At 34.2% G+C, this 20699-nt stretch overlaps 1 long non-coding RNA gene across 1 annotated transcript in view; it reads left to right on the plus strand.

Annotated features, from left to right (window-relative positions):
* The first annotated feature begins 4097 nt into the window (after window positions 1-4097).
* Window positions 4098-20699, plus strand: part of LOC149773252 (uncharacterized) — a 65029-nt gene continuing 48427 nt past the window's right edge. Inside the window, exon 1 of the long non-coding RNA XR_016417432.1 lies at window positions 4098-4237. This is a non-coding gene — a long non-coding RNA (uncharacterized LOC149773252). The remainder of the gene's footprint in view (window positions 4238-20699) is intronic.

Here is a 20699-nt window from a genome sequence, read left to right on the forward strand (position 1 = left end):
TTTTTAAAAAAAAGCACCCATTAGGCTGTGTTGTTGTTGTTGTTGTTGTGGGGTTTAACGCCATTTTTCAGCACGATAGGCTATACATGGCGGCCAGTATTAATGGTGGAGGAAGAACCCGGAAAAGCCCGGAAAGAACCACCGACAGGCTGTGGTCATATGAGAGTGCTATTGTTGCCCTCGTTGGTACTATGAATGCAATTACATGGCTTTTAAATTACAATGGATATTATAATAAATACCACAGTAAATAGGGAATGTTTATATGTATTTATTGAATTTCTCCCTTTAAATGTGTCCAATTCCGTACCCGAGCGGTTCTATCATCAACATTAATCTGTCTTTGAAATTACATGATGAATCTATGTCGGTATACCGATCTAAACAACTTCCGGTTTGTTTCAAACTGATACAGTTGTTGGTGTCTTATTTTCAACAATCACCCGAGTAACACAAGAAGTACCCATATGTAGACTGAATGCAAAATGCACGTAATGGATTTGTCCTTCTTTTACGAATGCTTATCAAGTACAATAGTTATAAAAGAGCAGATGTGGCACAACGAAAAAGTAAAATGATTTCTATTCTTTTCAGGATGTCTTATCAGCATCATCATAAGACGCATTTAAGTTTTGAAACTTCCTTTAGGTCGTGCGAGTAGGTAATCGAAGCTGCTTTCACTTTGTTAAGCAACAAACAGCTTGCGATGAGCACCTGCCGACTAAACAAGATATCCTTACACAATCAGCATTTAATGCTATTCATTTCTGATTGGTAAATCAGAAACCTTCTGATTAGAATTTTGGAAACTTATTAGCCCGAAACAAATTCTACAATGGAAACATACATTTAAAAAAAAAAAAGATTTTACTTTGTACTCTTATCTATTTATGGTGCTCCAGGATAAATAAAGAAACCTCTTGAAAAGAACATTTTACTATTTCCTTCCATAAAGAATACACACACACACACTATATATATATATATATATATATATATATATATATATATATATATATATATATATATATATATATATATATATAGTAGCAACGTTATAAATTACTTCACAAGTAGGGACGTTATAAATTACTTCACACGAGATATAATTAATGCAATCATTCATGTCAAGATCATAATAAATTGCATCAAATATTGATATAAGAATGCATAGAGTGGAGTTAACGTTTTGTGTCATAATTATGTAAATTGTTGTGGTTACTGCATGTAGTTGTATGCTATATTGTATGTATTGTATAATGTTCTGTTTACAACACGCTGATTGTCGTTGTACCCTGTATTGTGGTCTATGCATTGCGTCGTGCCCTGTTTAGTGTACGTTGTTCATTGTCGTACTCTGTGTTCTCGTCTTTGCATTGCATAGTATCCTATTTACTGTACGTTGTTCATTGTCGAACTTTGTGTCGTGGTCTATGCATTGCATAATGTTCTGTTTACCGCACGTTGTTCGTTGTCGTCCTCAGTATCGTGGTCTATAAACTGCATAATGTTCTGCTTCTTGCGCGTTGTTCAATGTCGTCCTCAGTGTCGTGGTCTATAAACTGCATAATGTTCTGTTTCTTGAATGTTGTTCAATGTCGTCCTTAGTGTCATGGTCTATGCATTGCATAATATTTAGTTTACTGTACGTTGTTCATCGTCGTACTCCGTGTCTTGGTCAATGCATTGCTTCGTGTCCTCTTTATTTCACGTTCACGTGTGTCGCGCCCTATATATTGTACTATATCCGGTTTATTGAATGCTATTTGTCGTTCTCCTTGTATTGCATTGTGTCCTGTTCGCTGCATGTTAACAAGTGTTGTATCTTATGTATTGTATGATATTGTTAAGACCCTGTGGTCGTAAACTATGTAACGGAAATAAACAAAACCAATAAGTATTGTAAAACTTAACAAATAATTTAATTATTAAAGGTATAACTGAAAATGTGGGAGAAAGTATTATGTGGCGAATCCAAAATAATCCTGAAAGAGTTATATAAGTCCGAAAGAATGAATAGTTCTGTATAAACTTCAGAACCGGAAATGGGCTGGTCTGCCATGAATCGGGAAGTTGTCAAAATGGCGTTGTAATGTACAATAATCTCTTCAACGAATGTTGTTTTCTTTTCTTTTTATATGAATAGTATAATTTCATGGTTACTTCACATTGATATATTTCGTACATTGTGTACTGCATAAATTCATATGTATCGTATTCTGTGTATTGCATAATGTCCTGTTTACACTACATTTATAGTTGTCGTGGCCTGTATATTCATAATTTTCTGTTTAATTCACATTGATATGTACCGTATTCTGTGTATTGCATAATGTCCTGTTTACACTACATTTATAGTTGTCGTGGCCTGTATATTCATAATTTTCTGTTTAATTCACATTGATATGTACCGTATTCTGTGTATTGCATAATGTCCTGTTTACACTACATTTATAGTTGTCGTGGCCTGTATATTCATAATTTTCTGTTTAATTCACATTGATATGTACCGTATTCTGTGTATTGCATAATTTCATGTTTTCTGTACATTGATATGTGTCGTACTCTGTGTATTGGATAATTTCATATTTAATGCGCTGTGATATGCGTCGTACTCTGTGTATTGCATTATTTCTTGTTTACTAAATGTTTGTATTTGTTGTATTCTTCATATTCCACAATATTCTTTTTATTGAATGCAGTTATTTGTTGTACAATGTACACGGTACAATATTTTGTTTACTGGCACTCCTTATATATACACAGGCAGCATGGACATATAGTATAGATGTTTTGCAAAATTAATTGTACACCTTTATAATAAAATGTCAAGAAGAGATAAATTATCAAGACATCAAATTAAAGATTTGAGTAAGTGTTTTATCTGATAGTTATACAATTTTAAAAATAAGACTACCGGACTTTAATTGGCATGAATATTTCCTTGCTTTATATACAACCACCAAGCTACAATTGGCATGTATTTATCATTGCTTTATGTACAGCGCATATAATTCCTTGTTTTATATACAACCACCAAAAGCACGCAGGCAAAGAATCTAACTTTCCCCGTCTCATAGTATTGCTTATATCACAGAAATAGCTTTTATTGCTCTACACAGAAACAGAGGGAGAATAAATAAAGAGTTAGCGAATTTCACTAAACCATATTTGAAGATACTCAGAACATTGCAACAAGACCAATATTGATAATGAACAGTATACTCCAGATTATGGAATATTTGTTTCTTTACATACGGAGACTCGAACCAAGGTCTGCAGCTTACGGTAATAATCGCCGTTCCCAAAAAAACCTGTAGCCCTCGACCACGCAAACACCTCATACCTGCATAGCATACCCACCCGTTTGGTGCTCTCATCTAACACACTGTCAGTCAGGATTCTTACGCCAGAAAAGAAGCCATATGGTAATTAAAACAGACAAGTTTATGCTATTTGTACAATTGAGCCCACCCCCCACCCCCCACCTCAATAACGAAATAATTGGCATGATAGCAGGAATAACTGTTAAATATTAGCCACAAAACTGGACAGTATATCTGACGTTAGGTTATCGGTACACAAAAGTATTTAGAGCACGTATTGTTATAGTTCAACAAATTCGTCCACAATAACCTATAGGAAATATATATGGTTAAAATAGACTTAGTAACATTTAAAACACACTTGGTTAAAAAAAAATCCACTCTTAACGATGCAGCAGCTTATGATAATTTAGCTTGACGTTGTCCATTCGGAATTCTTCGCTGTCCATCACATTCACGAGAATTGCAAATTTTAATCTCATTTCAAGCCAAGCAAATAATGTAAATTCAGGTCAGCCCACTATATGTCGATTTTCGATCCAATTCCCCTATTCTAAGGGAAATCACCCTTAAATATATTTATATTATTCATGAACGTCTCGCTCGTGTTGCCAATACTGAAAATGAACACCGGGATCTGGCAATTAAATGCCTGCTAATCCAGTGCCTGCTGAATTTTAACACCGTCATAGTAATTGAATCTAATTCTCTTGAATAAATTCATGTTTTTCATACACTCTGTCAGTTATTGTATGGCAGTAAACGAGTGCGGACATATATGGGATATATGTATATATTCTGAAATATACTTTCTGGGTATTTAGTTGCTGAGATTCTTTCCTGGAAATCAGTCCTTAGTCTGATGGATGTAACTTAGTGGAAATTATAAACTGAAAGCTGTAGTTTTCGAGGTAAGATATATTTAATGCTTAAAAAGGGATTAAAGTAATAAGAATGATACAAGTCAAACTTTTAAAATGATTTCAAGATTTTTTTTAATCGAAGCTAGAGACAACAGTGACTTCATCCGTTTCACTCTAATTTCATTTTTTTTAAAGGAAAGAGATACAACTTTCTAATACACCAGAAACAGAAATAGCATGTGTCATTCTTGTATCACTTTCTTTGTATTTGAGCTCCAGAATGTTAGCTTTCTAGTCTGACTATTTTAAAACCATGTTACGAATGAATAAACGAAGCCAAAACCTCCGAAAAGATCAATTTTAAATGAACATGAACTTACGTTGCTTACCAGTTAACAATTTGCTCATTGTGATATTTTCGCACAAGAACTAGGTTCGGAAACCAAACCCAGCTCCATCGTTGTGTGAAATAAGTTAAAAGAAAAAAGTATCAGAGGTAAACATATTTTATCTGCTACCTTATAATACGCTTAAAGAAAGCTAGGAATCCCATAACATGAGACAAAATAGAGAACAAAGAAATGAACATCGTAAGTAGTTCAAAGAGAGGATATGGCTCCCAGATAAAATTAACATTACATAAACTTGGGACGGATATTGGGTCTAATGGGAATTTAACATTAACGGTTTTTGACATATATGAGCTTATGTGGGAAGCAACTCTGTGGTAAGTACGATCGATTGGTCAATATTGAAGCCGGTACATTAACGTGGCTCTATGTGCTCTTATAAAATGTAAAATTTGGACTTTGGGACATGACGCTGTACATGAATTAACATTACTAGCAGACCATGAGTCCCTATGGAAATTAACATTATGGCAAATCTGAGATGGCATGGATTCTAACATTAGCGGTTGTGAGAAGATACAAAGCCCTACAGGAATTTAACAGATGGATCACCATGGTGCTCAGTGGGAGTAACGTTATCGGAACCTCATGACTGTATGGGTTCTCAACGGAATTTAACATGACATACGAAACTGTGGCCCTTATGGGAATTTAACGTTATGGATGACATTGTGATATAAAGGGGAAAGGAACAGGGTGGATGTGTGGGACAAATGAGAATTAAACATGATATAATTGAATAAGCATGCTATAGTGGACGCAAATTCATGGAACTTGAAAATAAATACGAGTCAGCATTGTTCTAGTCTTACCTTTGTATTTTGTGATAAGAAGCAACCTAATTACAAGCAGTGGTTTAGTTCTAAAGTAATATGACATACAGAAAGGAGTCGGCGAAGCTGATTAACATTCTTTTACTTACTATCGGACACACCATCACACATGCCAGGTGTGTGTAGTTTATGTTGTATATTTTAGGTATATTTTTTGTAACACATACAATCGCACACACTATGAGGGACTGGTATGGTCTAACAAGCACCCATAAAAATGAATGTCGACTGACACGGACTATGATGGTTTGTAAAAGAAAACGTGGTTTTCATGTTAACACATGCATTGCCCATCCAACCCACTTCATTGTAAACACATATATATAGTGTAAGGTGATACTATTATAGCCAACACACATATATTAAGAAAACACTTGCAAGTACACTGATTACGAATAGGGAGGTGAGCGTAGTGTAGTTAAAAAAAAAACAAATGTGCATGTTTAAAATCCGACACACACACACACACACACACACACACACACCCCTTGCAAACAACCTGATATTGGAAAGGGAATAGAGCATATTATCGTATGATGGCCAAGACATACAGTTGTGTACAAACAAAACAACTGTTGCAATACACAGTCAAGGGTGTATGGGTGTGTGGCATGGTATAATGACCAGACACGCACCCGTACCAACCAACACGTCATTACAATTAAAAGTCTAATATGTATATGTCTCTGATTCGGTACGATCATAACACACTCTTACCAAAAAAAATATTCCTTTAGAGACTGAACCCAATAGTAACAAACCAATAAGCACACTTACATACCAATATGTAATTTGGCAATTAGTATAGTATGCTGATTAACATTGGATTGTACACACCGAAGCGTTTCTATAATCCTATACACACATACAAACCATTTAACTAATATATGAGGGATGTTTGGGTATGCGGAATAAAAAGCACTCGGACTAACACATAAAGAGGATAGACACGCTGTTTATAGATTTAGGAAGTACGCTGTGCACATCGTTTTTATTTGGGAAGTAATCTGTGTACAGCATTTTCATTGTGGGAAGTACGCTGCGTGCATCATTTTAATTTGGGAAGGAAACAGCGTACATCATTTACATTTGAGAAATACATAGTCTACCTCATTTTTATTTGGGAAGTACATTGCGTACGTAATTTACATTTGGGAAGTACACTGTGTCCATCATTTTCATTTGGGAAATGCACTGTGTACGTCATTTTTAAATGGGAAGTTCGCAGTTTCATCATTTTCATATGTCAAGTAAGCTGTGTACATCATTTTCATTTGAGTACACTGCGTACATCATTTTCATTTAGGAAGTACACTGCATACATCATTTTCATTTGGGATGTACATTTTGTACATCATTTTCATTTGGGAAGTACGCTGTGTACATCATTTTCATATGGAAAGTACACTTTGTACATCATTTTCATTTAGGAAGTACACTGCATACATCATTTTCATTTGGGAAGTACACTGCGTACATCGTTTTCATTTGGGAAGTATGCTGTGTATATCATTTTCATATGGGAAGTACACTTTGTACATCATTTTCATTTAGGAAGTAGATTGCGCACATCTTTGTCATTTGAGAGGTACAGTTTGTCAATGATGTTTTATTATATAAATATAAATAAAAATGAAAATGTTGTACACTGTGTACCTATTGAATTCAAGTGATTATTTCCTGTGGAAATACAAACATGCTTTGATAAGATTCCTGCATAAAGACATTCACGGGAATTTATACTGAATTCAAACTGGAATAATATTTCTGTGATTCAACCAGAGACTGTTGATACACCAGCACCTCGTAGGTTATAAAAAGCACGTAATCGCCTTCAATTTTGGATATTTTTGGGATTTGAACTGAGTTTTATTCGCGACCTTTTATTATTAGGATTTGTGTCTATAATTCTTTGGTTATTTTTTGGATTTAATTCGCAATACAGTAAGTACTTTTCTCTCATTTTCACTTGTTTGCGGCAAGTTCTATTCCAAATATATATATAGAAAGAGATAAATAGATAGAGAGAGAGAGAGAGAGAGAGAGACAGACAGACAGACAGACAGATAGAGATAGAGAGAGAGATAGAGAGAGAGAATTAGAATCGTTTGATTGAACTTTCCTATGACTGAGGATAGGAGCTGGGTCTACATAACTAATGCTATGTGTGGTAAACAAGTTTATGAAGTTTGAGCTTTAGATACTGATTCTGACGTAGAATATTCACAGTTTGAAAGACAATTCAATTACGATGACACTCATCCTGGTCCTCGAGTTGTGTCATAGGTTGTTATATTACGGTTGATTATATTATAATCACTCCATTACTCACTTCATATCTTAACATCATTCTCAGTGGAATTAATTAAAGATGTGTTTCCATTAATTCGGGATGACTTATTATATCATTTATTCACTGGAATTACAATGTGCTTATCGGTTTTTTGTGACTAAGCCACTAAAATGGAATTACCGTGAATTCATTGACGAACATTTTGGATTATTTAATTGTGAAACAACAAGACTATTGGCTCATTAGTACATTGGTGACTACTGATATATACGCTCATTCAAAACTAGAATTCTTTCGGAACACCAACTGAAATCTTTCTAAATAATCTATACATCTACACTTGTGAAAGAACGTTTACGTCCATTTAGGATTTTATTCACACACTGGTAACTTTATATTTTAACTTTGTAAACAAAGGAAATGAAATTATTTGTTGAATTTTACAACACTTGCTAGTTTTCGCTCTTTTCTGGTACTTATTTTTAGGATAATAGGTCGCGACACAATGAGACATCGTTTTTGTGAATGCCATTTTCTATTAACTTTGTAAACAAGGGAAATGAAATTATTTGTTGAATTTTACAACACTTGCTAGTTTTCGCTCTTTTCTTGTACTTATTTTTAGGATAATAAGTCGCGACACAGTGAGAAATCATTTTCATTTGGAAAGTAAAATGTGAATGCCATTTTGATTTGGAAAGTACAATATGTACACTATTTTCATTTGAAAGGTACAGTGTGTGCAACATTTTGGTTGACGAGTACTCTGTATGCAACGTTTTGGTTAACGAGTACAGTGTGTGCAACACTTTGACGAGTACAGTGTGTGCAACGTTTTAGTTGACGAGTACAGTGTGTGCAACAATTTGAGGAGTACATTGTGTGCAATAATTTTTGTAAGGAGTGCAGTGTGAACATCATTTTCATTTGGGCTGTAAGACTAGTGTGTACTTCATCTTTGTTTGCCAAATAGGCCCAATATGTAGTTCATGTTTATTTGAGAAGTACAGTGTACACATCCTTTTCATTTAGGAAGATACGAGATAAACCTTGCCTAATTTTCTCTCGAAAACGTGCAATTCTAGTTCGATGGAATATATATATCACCCTCAAGTCTTATTTTGGATTTGCGACTCAGTCAGCAATTTAAGTAACTTGCAAGCTAAGGAACAAACGACCAACAAAGCAACAATTGTGAAAAAGTAAATAGAAGAATGCATACAACATTAACTAACAGAAACAAATTAACAGGAAGGCCTGCTTCACTGCAGCTATCATCAAATGTAACACCAGGGACGTTAGGTTAAACTTCAAGGCTAGTTAGATGAAAAAGAGAGTACAAATTAAATCTATGACATATTTAATCACACATTTTATGTTTTCCTTAGGCACCTGTCTCGGACCATTGAACGCTGTCAGTATCTCACATAAGTCATTCAATTATGAGTGATTCTAAACTAAAATTCATAAGTAAATAGTGTCATTGAAAATAATTTGAAGACGTAGATTTTGGTTTATTTGCCTTACAGCTATGTTGTATCTGGGGAATAGTTTTTTCTTCATTTCAATTTGACCAATGAGAAATTTGTTAACATTTTCAAATGACATTCATACTGAAGATACTCACAATAATAATTAAAATTCAAAATGACTGCACACAATTTATAGCAATATTGCGATTCCAATATATGTTTTTCTGTGCGTTAAATTTGGTCTTATTTCGAGGAGTCGTTTGAATCTAAGGAAAGTTCTGAGCTGAAATTATTTTCCCAACACTCTTTACTAGAGTGACTTTATGCTGAATAGTGTTCATAGGCTCCGACATAAGACAAACGTGATCCATCATTGTGCTTAAAACTATGCATAGATAATGTTAGATTCGATACAAAAGAAAGGATTATACACGTTTGAATTTTGAATTATGTTGCAATATTCATTTTCTGAGGACTTACTGCATGCTAAATGCTGTAAAAACATGCGCTATCTATATACAAGTCTCCGTTTATGGCTTTACAAGATTTTCGTCACCATGTGTTGATTATGGGCAGTCGATGTTGGCAAGATATTTTTGAAACAGAGATATTTCTCAAACCGAGTACTCAACCACTGTCTAGGAGAAGAAGTCATGATTTAGAATATTAGTTTCGTAAAACAGACCCTTCTCATTTTCATAACATTGCGAAATCATTTTATATTATAAGTTATACGTGTTTATTAATTTGAGACTGGATTAATTATGTCTGTTATGTTATTGGGTAGAATCACGTGGTAAATATTTCAATGTACTAATATCCGGCTTGGAAAGGCTTACTTACGAGTTAAACAAGTCTGATGTAAGCAATACCATATAAGTATCGTACCATGTTATTCAGAAACGAGGAGTACACATCGCTAAATTAGTATCAATTTGTTTTTCCCCTCAGCGTATTACAAATTCAAAACTATGCTATTTACAAAACATAACTGAGGAGGAAGAATTCACTGACGCATGCATGCATCCATATCATTGGATTAGCCAAAGTGGGTTACTGTGTTGTGCCCTTGGATCAGACTCTTTACTCCAATTGCCTCAGATCAAACCCCCTGTCCCAATTCGTTATACTGTGATTTCATGCCTGTTTCTTCCGTCAGCCAATGTCGTCCATTGGTTAGATCCGTTTGTTCACAAGCCACATCCACGCAAAATAATTTAGTTACAAACTGGTATATACTCGATATTGAGCCTAGCACACTGTACCTCAACCACACTTTTTGTTCCAGATCTAATTGTCTTTATGTTTGATTATGACTTACATATATATAAACCCCGCCCACCCACCTATCTCTCTCTCTCTCTCTCTCTCTCTCTCTCTCTCTCTCTCTCTGATTATGGTTTTCATAGACATACACTTTCTCTATGTTTGATTATGGCTTTCATAGATATAAACCACAGTCACCCACACACTTCACTCTGTCTCTCTGTCTGTCTGTCTCTCTCTCTCTCTCTCTCTCTCTCTCTGTTTCATTATGGCTTTCACAGATGTAACCTATATCCATGTTTGATTCGTTCGAACATGTGTCTGTATTAAGGAAAAGGCACACTTTAGTATCATCTAAACAATATAGATATGTGACGAATAAAATATAAACATCAACTTATTCTCATTTATTAGGGAAAACATAATATATTAATTGCTCTCCAAATTTGCTCTGACTTAGTTGGTATGTTTATTTGCCTTTCAGAATCGCATTATCTCAGAACATGGAATGTCATGCTACCGGTGCAATCGAGACCATCAACGTTTCTGGCACTTATTGCTTGCAAACTTTAGAGCTGACAATCATGATCAATAATTTGATAAGTTTCCATTTTACACATTGACTGACAATTCACGTCAAAACTTTGCAAAAGTTAGTGTCTCGAGGGCTTTTGCTTGTTTTCGGGTTTTTAAATGTAACACTTTTACTTACTTTCTTAGTCCACCAAGAACGAAAACAAAAATTAAATAAAAAGGATATAAAAATTATTTAAGTAGGTGTAGTTCAATGTCAAGAAAAAGATTATGAGTCCCATTTTAAATTCAGTATTAACATAGTGATTGGAATAATAAAGTAACTTGTAATATGTACGAGTAAACACAACTGTTATTTTGAGTGTATGGGCCCACAGACGATGTTAACTACGATTAAATTCATCTTTATATAGGTATTATTGTGCCCGGAAGTCACAGGAACAGCATACTCTAAAAAATTCAAGCAGGATCACAATGATCACCAAAACATTAAAACATACTAGTCAAAAAATAAAATAGATTGAGAAGAAGACATATTATTCAATTGTGATTATGAATATATCATCATTTTTACATCTTCAGGCATTTACGTTCACCAGTTTATTTAACAGAGGTACGTTATATAATTCGTCCTTTAATTTTCAGGAAATTCGAAACTATTGTTTTTATGTGGTTCTTGTAAAAATGCAGAGAAAAATTACATCCATTTTGAATCACGCGTCACTTGCTTAAATTATGGCGTGAAGAAAACGCGAATTTGATAAATAATTAAAAAGCAGTCAAAGCAACAGTGGATATAAATGGGGAATGATAAATGGCTTACATGTTATATTTGAAAATTCTTCTTCTTCGTATTCTTCAGCTGAGTGTAGTTGTATCACAAAAACAATTTGAAACTGGAAATAATCCCGTAAAAAAGAATTTTTAAAAATAAAATTAGGTTGGATACTAATCAAATTATTTTTGAAGCACAAAAATAAGGTACAAAATTTCTGCAGTTTTTTTTTCTGGTATCGATTAAAATTAATTTTCTGTCAAAGAAAGATTCTTCTTCTCATAAAATTGCATTTAAAACAGAAATCGACATTTCTTCGGCGCAAGCAAATTATCTTTTGAGCGGGGTAAAACTAAATTAAAGTGATCGAATGGAACTGATTATTTTCGAGAATAAATTCGCTTTGATTCGAATATGCTACTTTTTCAACGAGAGAAGTATAAAATTCATATGAAATAAAAATGTGTCATATATCAGCCTCCACTAATAAGAGACAGGTAAACAAAAATGATGAAATAAAGACAGAAATTATTACGTGTGAGTCGAAATGCAATGCGATGAAGAGAGAAATTATTACATGTGAGTGGAAATGCAATGTGAAGAAATACAGATGAGACTCGTTCTCTCTTTTAAAACAGTTCATTCACAGCGTTTCCAAAACCTATAACAAAAGAATCATTTTCAAAGACAGTAACTAGGTACATTGTTTTTAACTGTCATCATGTTTAATGTTTTTGGGATGATCTCGTCAATTTCACCCACTTTATGACACGGCCTATTTGAGGGATGGGTCCAGCAAGTAAGGCAGTTTATACTTGACAATAATATTTTATTAATATTCAATCATATATATATATATATATATATATATATATATATATATATATATATATATATATATATATATATATATATATATATATATATATATATATATATATATATATACGCTGCGATTACATACTTACACCGCTTATGTGCGGGATGCGGAAAATTTGATCCCTCAATATGCCGATTGAGCATCTCAATGGAACGTTATACCAAAGATAAAAGATTTAAATGGCATATAATAAATACATTGCATGTAAAATTAAGCAGTACATGTTCCTTCGTCGGTGTTAACAGAAATTCAAACTCTGTCGTTTCTTTCTTTTTCATTGTTAGATAAATTGGCAGATGAAACCAAGAACTCCAGTTATCACTTGCATTGTCGGAAGAGGCTCCTCAGCTGGGTTTATAATGATTTCCTCACAGTTAAATTGTATACAGGTATAGCGCCTATTACATTGTATTTTCAGTTTTATTTCCAGTAGAATAACATTGTATCAGTCTAACATTTCAGAATCTACTAAAACTAATCAGTGATTTGAAAACTACGTTGAAATTATAAGCTTTGTTATGTAAAGAAAGAGACCTAAACACTTTCCAAGAGTAGTTGGCTTTTATGTTTTGACTTGATAGTCAACTAACTAGCTTTAAATGACTTGGGAAAACATTACCAGTGTGTTAAGTATTGAACCTAACTCTTATGTAAAGTACATAGTAATTTAGTACTATCACGCGATTTACATCGATCGCATTTCAACTATGAAATCAATATTTCCATGGGTTTTCTAGTTCTAAAAATACCCTGCTAATGCTAACGTGACATGAATTTTGCATACAAATCATTTAGTAACATTATAATACATTTTGCCTACTTACTCACAGAGGATGAAAGGTATGGTGCTTTTTCTCTTATTGAAATGTTACTATTAAAGTCATTATGCACTCTTCCTATCATTGTAATATTTTCAAAAATCTAAATATCGCAACCAAACTAAAATTTCGACCAAATAGTATGACTAAATAGATTTATCAATGCATCACCAGATCAATTCACATTATTCATTCGCATAAAACATCATATTCGTTTTTATTTTGGCGATACAGTTTTTAAATGTATGAGTGTAAATAATGTAATAACTCTTCGTTTGTATTCAAATTATCTGCAACAAGAAATAAAGAACAGTTTCAAAGGTAATTGTTCTTCTCGTCAATCTAGTTTGCACACTTAGGTAATTTGTACGTCCTACGTGGAACCAAATTCAGAATGCCAACCATGTACCGCTATTTCCCTGCGTGTGGAATCTGAACTGATTTTTGCCTAACTTTAAGGGCCGTATCAGAACATGTGCGCATGTGTCATGTATTTAGCTAGTAAATTGAAAACAAATAACAAGTTAGAAAAGGTCTAGAATCTGCTGAACTAGTTTCAATTTAACACACTCTCTTTAGTTTTAAGAACTTCAGAGAGGTTCATCGGAATCAAGTCCATTTGAATTTCTTGTATCTTTGCATAGTAAAACTACTGTTAAGTAGTGAGTCTCTACGATGATGAACTAGAAACAGTATAGTAGTGTATTTGCTATTGAAATATTTTGACAAATGTATCTATGATCATCCGTCAACTCTTAAAGAAAGAAAAAAATAATTCAAAGTTAAGTTATAATATACCGTTATATACAATAGACAAAAATCATCATCCTCAGACTTATGGACATGCAGTTATTTGTAAAGGATATTTATTTTAAAATGACTCCATAAACCAGGTTTTGCAACAGTTCGCGAGTCAAGATCAGCTACCTAGAGAAACTGCGAAACTAAATTATTTTGCTTTACATAATTTTTTGGATCTAATAATCCTTGAAGTTAAACCCAAATCCAGGCATTTATAGCATTTCTTGCTGGTGAACATTATGTAATTTCTTCTCTTTTGTTGCCATCATTAACGCTTCCTTGAGTGTTGTTCATTTTTTTGTTGTTACTAAGGCTACAGTTGCAAATCAGAACAATAATCGACGGTGACCTTGAATAAAAATATAATTACAAGTTATAGAGAATAAGGCATCCTTCTTGAACTTAGACTGTTCGTAAATGAAACTGAGGCGAGTACTGCCCAATCCACAAACAGTGCGTTCAGCTGATTTATTTGTCAGCAAAGATACGTTAGTCCATGTACCGTATCATCAGTTTGTAAGAGTGGATATTGGATTGTCATGATGGGTGTTGTTGTGTAAATAACGAGCATTTCTTTGTGATAGATAGGGTTGTTATCATGCTTTACAAAACATGCAATCCCTCTAGATTTTAATTCTAGGACGTGTGTTGGTCTGCAAGAGTGTATATTGGTCATCATATATCGTACCTGAACAGCCTAGATTTTCATCTGTACATATGTGTGTTGGCTTATAAGCGTGATCATGTCTTACACTTTATACCATGCCATACCCCCATCACTTTCATCTCATTCGTGTGTCTGTATGTGTGTGTGTGTGAGAGAGAGAGAGAGAGAGAGAGAGAGAGAGAGAGAGAGAGCGTACCATGACACACCCCTTGCACTATATGCATTGGTTTGTAAATGCGTATCTCTGTCATTGTAATCATGTGTGTTTTCCATCACACAACATCATATACTTCCTTTCACACATACACATTGGTTTGTAGAGATTAGGTGTTGGTCTTTAAAGATATGTGTTAGTTTGTAATAATAGGTGCAAGTTAACCTTCCATAACATACCCCGCATGTGTGAATAGTGGATTGTTATCAAATTATTTAAAACAGCATCCACTCTTACCTTTCCATTACCGTTGTGTATATTGAATTTTAAGTATTTATTTGAGTTATTGCACGATGTCCCTTGAAGTGTAACATTAATTTGGTAAAATGAGTGATGATTCGTAAATGCTGTATTTGTATGTCAGAATGAGTGTTTTACATAAAAATGCAATGAACCTAGGTTTTGTACTATTTACATTTATGTTGCCGTTGATAGCTTAGCTAGGTTTTAGTGAATATTTGTTGAGTGTGGGTAGTTATTTCTCCACCCGAGTAATTAGGCAATTTATAGGAACATATGTTATAATGTGCAGCATCGACTTGACTTTATGAAGCATGTAATATTTTCATATAATATACCGTCCCTAATTTCATAACAAAATGAATTCTCTGGATATTTTAGGTGTACGCGCTTAGTTATTTGAAATATGAATAATTCTTTGCACTGGGATTTGAAATCGTGTTTTGCTTTGCATTGCGAGAGATACTAATAATCGGCCCAGAATGGCCTACTGGTGAATCATGCAGAAAACATGCAAATGTGCAATTATTAGAGTTCGTGACGTGTGGTCATTAGGTTATTAGGAAACACTATTGGTAGTATTTGCGCATTTAAGAACCTTTCTGATGACACCAACTGTCTTGAGGTGTTTGGAAAGAGGAAGAACATTTGAGTTCAAGCTACGATCATGCAGGAGTTTGATTCGCTCGGTAGAGAGAGACCCCACGCGTACGGCAGTATCATATCCCTTATTACAAGATATATGTTGTTAAATGTATGCGCTGGACCTACCTTTAAACAATGTAGATATTTTGGATAATAGTTTCTAAAAAGAACAAATTTGAAATATGCCATGTATTGAATTGGCAAATTAATATATAGGAAGAATTATATATATATATATATATATATATATATATATATATATATATATATATATATATATATATAACATGGTTTATCAATAGCGCTTGCAAGAGATACTGACATAATATGGTGATTGAACAACGGAGACAGATAATTTGAACATAGGTTGGTGCATACATGTTTGATAAAATAAAATGGAAGCCATCGCAAATACCCGCTATACTTTTAGAGTTTCTCGCCCCACCTGCCATCCTCATAACTGTATTAAACATTAGGGATATTGTCATCATCTGACTTTAGTTTGCCACAGATGAGAATTTCCTGGAGAAACACACACTACTGTCGGGCATTTCTGCGCACCTAAGGTTTTCGTTTCCAATATTGAAGCAAAACGCATACCGAATTCGAGCGATTGACAAAAATAAAATACAGCAATGCTTACCATTTGAAAAGATGCAATTGTCAACAGAATATTCTGTTCAAAACAATATTAATTTTGGACACAGGGAATACCATCCCCCTGATTTCCTGACTCGCGATATGTCGGCCTATTCTGGCCATAGCTTTGAAAAGATGTAATGTTTATCCATCTTGCTATAGAAATGAAATATATTACTTTGGACTATTTCTGTCAGCAGTTCAGTCGAGTAATTAGGTCAGGTTTATAGCTAGTTTTCCAAAATTCAACGTAAAAATGCCAATAAATGGCAAGAGATATTAAGCAAACTAAACCGTTCTTGTAAAAAAGTTAGTAAAGTTTAACATTTTATGAAAAATAAGATATTACATGGAAGAGAAACAACAATGAATAGGATGCAATGTGTTTACAACGTCTTGTTGATGGGAAAACATTACTACAGAATTTAGAAACAGAATTTATGTTGTAACGGTAAGTAGACACGTAGGGTAGCAGACAATTTTGTATGTGTGGGACAACTTCTTGCAAAATTGGAAACTGGATTAAAATAGTTTTGTTTTAAGGTACACATTTCCATCTTTTATACAATGTTTGTATTTGTATGATTCTAAAAGATGCATAGTAAATCGAATTTTCTGGGTTACCGGTTCAAGAAGGTCATGGAGTGGGTCTTCACGTTGCCATTTAGAAATCACATTTTTATGTGCATTTCGAGTCTAAATTTGGGATATTTTTGTACACTTTATGAATATCACTTTTCTTAATTAATGTATGATTCTTCTTTCTGGAAACACAAAATGGATTTTTGACCCAAAATAACACGTGATCAAATGTTTACAGAAATGACGTATCGTCGCGCAGAATTACCCGATGTGCAGAATAGGCCGACATGGCGGTACCTATGATTATTAGAACCATGCAGGAAGATACGTAGAACATCCCTTAGAAAATATGTTTGTTACTTCAAACAACGGTGTGCGGGAATCCTTCTGTCGAAATTAATCGAATTTCATAGATATTCGTAATTTACATGCTGACATGGACGCCTTTTATTGATGTTAAATCCTATGAAGTTTTTCCTTGTCTTAAGGGGCAGGTGTAGAATCAGAATAGCTGAAGAGATACTGAGTGTTACTTCCGTTGATAAGAAGATTAGCAAGACCGAGTTGGACAGCACGATACATTAATCAGCTACCATAACACCAGCCTGACAAAGAAGCGAAATAGAAGTGCTCCAAGTCAGACAGAACCACATTTCTATAATATTGTAATACTACATCAAGTGTGCCATATGTCCAAATTGTACGGTATATCGCCTCTGATAACAAACTACTCACGCCTAATACACTCCACGACTAGTACACTCCAAACCTAGTACATCCCAAACCTAGTATACGCCACACTTAGTACACCCAACAGCCAGTACACCCCAACACAAAGTACACCCCACAACTAGTATATCCACTCCTAGTAGACTCCACAATTAGTACACCTACAGCTGGTACTCTCCACACCTAGTACACACAGACCCAATACACTCTACACCTAGAACACCCACACCCGGTACTCTCTACACCTAGTACACCCTTAATCAATACATTTCACACCTAGTACACCCACACCCAGCACACTTTACACCTAGTACACCCACATACAGTACACCCCACCCAGTGCACTAAACACCTAGTACACCCCACAACCAGTACGATCCACACCTAGTACACCACTTCCATAGTACACTCATCGCCTGGAACACTCCACAACTAGTGCATCTAACTCCTCTTCTGTGGAGACCTTTGTCAAAAGTCATCAACTGAATTTTTAACAAGTCGATATAATATATAAAACAAGGAAATACAATTCTAAAAGCAAAATTGATTTTTAAATTGTCGTGATGATAAGTGGCTAACAAAAAACTGATACAAACACATCACAGCCCTTTTCTTCTAATGCCAGTCATCTATATTAGTCCGGTATTCCAATACCTTGCAGTCGAGTCAATGATTCGTGTATAACGGATTAAGTCTAATAGGATACAAGAGATATCAGCTGAAAACTAGTTAGAATAATGGTTTTTTTTACCATCTCTTAACTCCAAAGCCTCTCAGGAATAAGATAAATAAAAATGCTTTCATTGGAACACTATATCTCACCTTCTTCGGCCTTAGCCTACCGCCTTTGTTGTCCGCTACTGTATTCCAATTTTCGTGCCACTTAAGGGAATGCCGTACGAATATACTAGTATTTCGCATCCCTACAATAATACGGTGAAAAGCCGAGACGATAAATGAATGAATGAATGAATGAATGAATAAGTAAATAAATAAATAAATAAATAAATAAATAAATAAATAAATAAATAATTGAAAGTAGCACAGATACGCTTCCCGCATCATCTCTCGAGGCATGGTAATTCTGTGGAAATGAAAATCATTTCAATTCTCTAATTTAAACAACATTTTCACCAAAATATGCACATTCATTTCGTTGATGGGATACTAGTCTCTGTGTTTGGACTTCATACAACAAATAATTTTCCATCCTTTTACTAAGTTTCTTTTCTGTTCTTTCTTCTTTTTGTTGCTAACATTATCTCTGTAAATTAGCAAACTAGAAGAAAAAATGCGTATTAAGATCAAACGCCATACTAAGGCTCTACTTATGGGACGCCTTAATGAACTCTTTAAAATAAAACCTTATGTCTATTTAATTTGCAATATATTTGGCTTTTCGTAATGGTTATATGTTATGCACATCTGTATAACATTGTCGACGTTGTCTAAAATCAAGTTCATGGTGCTCCTGACCAGTACATTTTCTTTTTTGTAAAGAAAATAATACATAGCTAGCATTTCTCTATGACTGTGGGTTAAATATTCAGATTATTATCTTTGGAGGTAAACATGTTTATTTGAATCTGCGACTTGGACATAGTTTTTAACTTGGCAATTCCGACACTCGTCAACATTGAATATTTTTTTACAGGAGACTGTCCTACATCCTAGCACTAGTATTATATCTTAGCTTTTATATAATATTGTGTACTTGAGAAATTATTCATTCTTGCCTTAACATCTGAAGTTGAAACATTCTTATTGATGTATTTAGTTTTCTGTTTGGGTGGATTAACGTATTCAAATTATTGTTCAATTACAAAGTGCTTAATAATATTCTTGGACTGGAACATTAATTTGGAATTTTAGTGTTCAGACAATACAGTATTTCCATAATCATGCGTGTTCCAGTGAACAGGAATCTGAGCCCTGTTATTGTAATGTTCAATTTAATTTATTTCAGTCGAAGTCTGGTCGAATCTTACCTGATATGTCCGGAAACAGCTAAACATTTCCTATAATAATAGCTTCCCAGGTTTACATAGAGCATAGCATTTATTATTCACAATATTAGTAGCTTATATTATTCACTGTGCAAAATATCTCAGGGAGATGGGAAAAATAACAAGTGAGAATATGTTACTACTCTCATTATCGATTCATAACAACACCAATGGGAATACCTAGGCGTTCGGGGTGGGTGGGGTGGTATATAATTGCGCCCCTACCTTGCTACATAAATCAGTTGCCAGCATCGCTATCCCCCTTATTAAATTCAGTTTTATGAAGAATTTCACCCGTTATATTGAGGTGAAGGATAAATAGGTTAAAATATCCGCAGTCCCCAAAAAGCTCATACGGTGTCCTCTTAGCAGGTGCCCGGGGGGCAATTCCCGACTCTCAACCCTCAACCTCTCATGCTCAAATGTCCTTTTATATTACTTTCTCGTTTTGAAGGACCACAGACTGTGTATGAAATACTTTTTATTAGTCATTATAAAAATACAATTTGACAAAATGTACTTTAAACTGGTGGAACGCCTATCTATCAGAACTTCCTGACCTTGACATGCCGTATATAAATGGTCATTTGCTTCCATTTTTCTTGAATTTCAGTAAATTTGTGATTAATGTCTCACTTGTTCTTATTTTGGTGGTCAATCAGCTAAGGTAAATGTAGTATTGCGCATAAATATTTACATGGTATCC

Source organism: Sinohyriopsis cumingii, unplaced genomic scaffold (genome assembly GCF_028554795.1).
Source record: "Sinohyriopsis cumingii isolate HCF-2022 unplaced genomic scaffold, ASM2855479v2 utg000741l, whole genome shotgun sequence".
In the NCBI taxonomy this organism is placed as follows: domain Eukaryota; kingdom Metazoa; phylum Mollusca; class Bivalvia; order Unionida; family Unionidae; genus Sinohyriopsis; species Sinohyriopsis cumingii.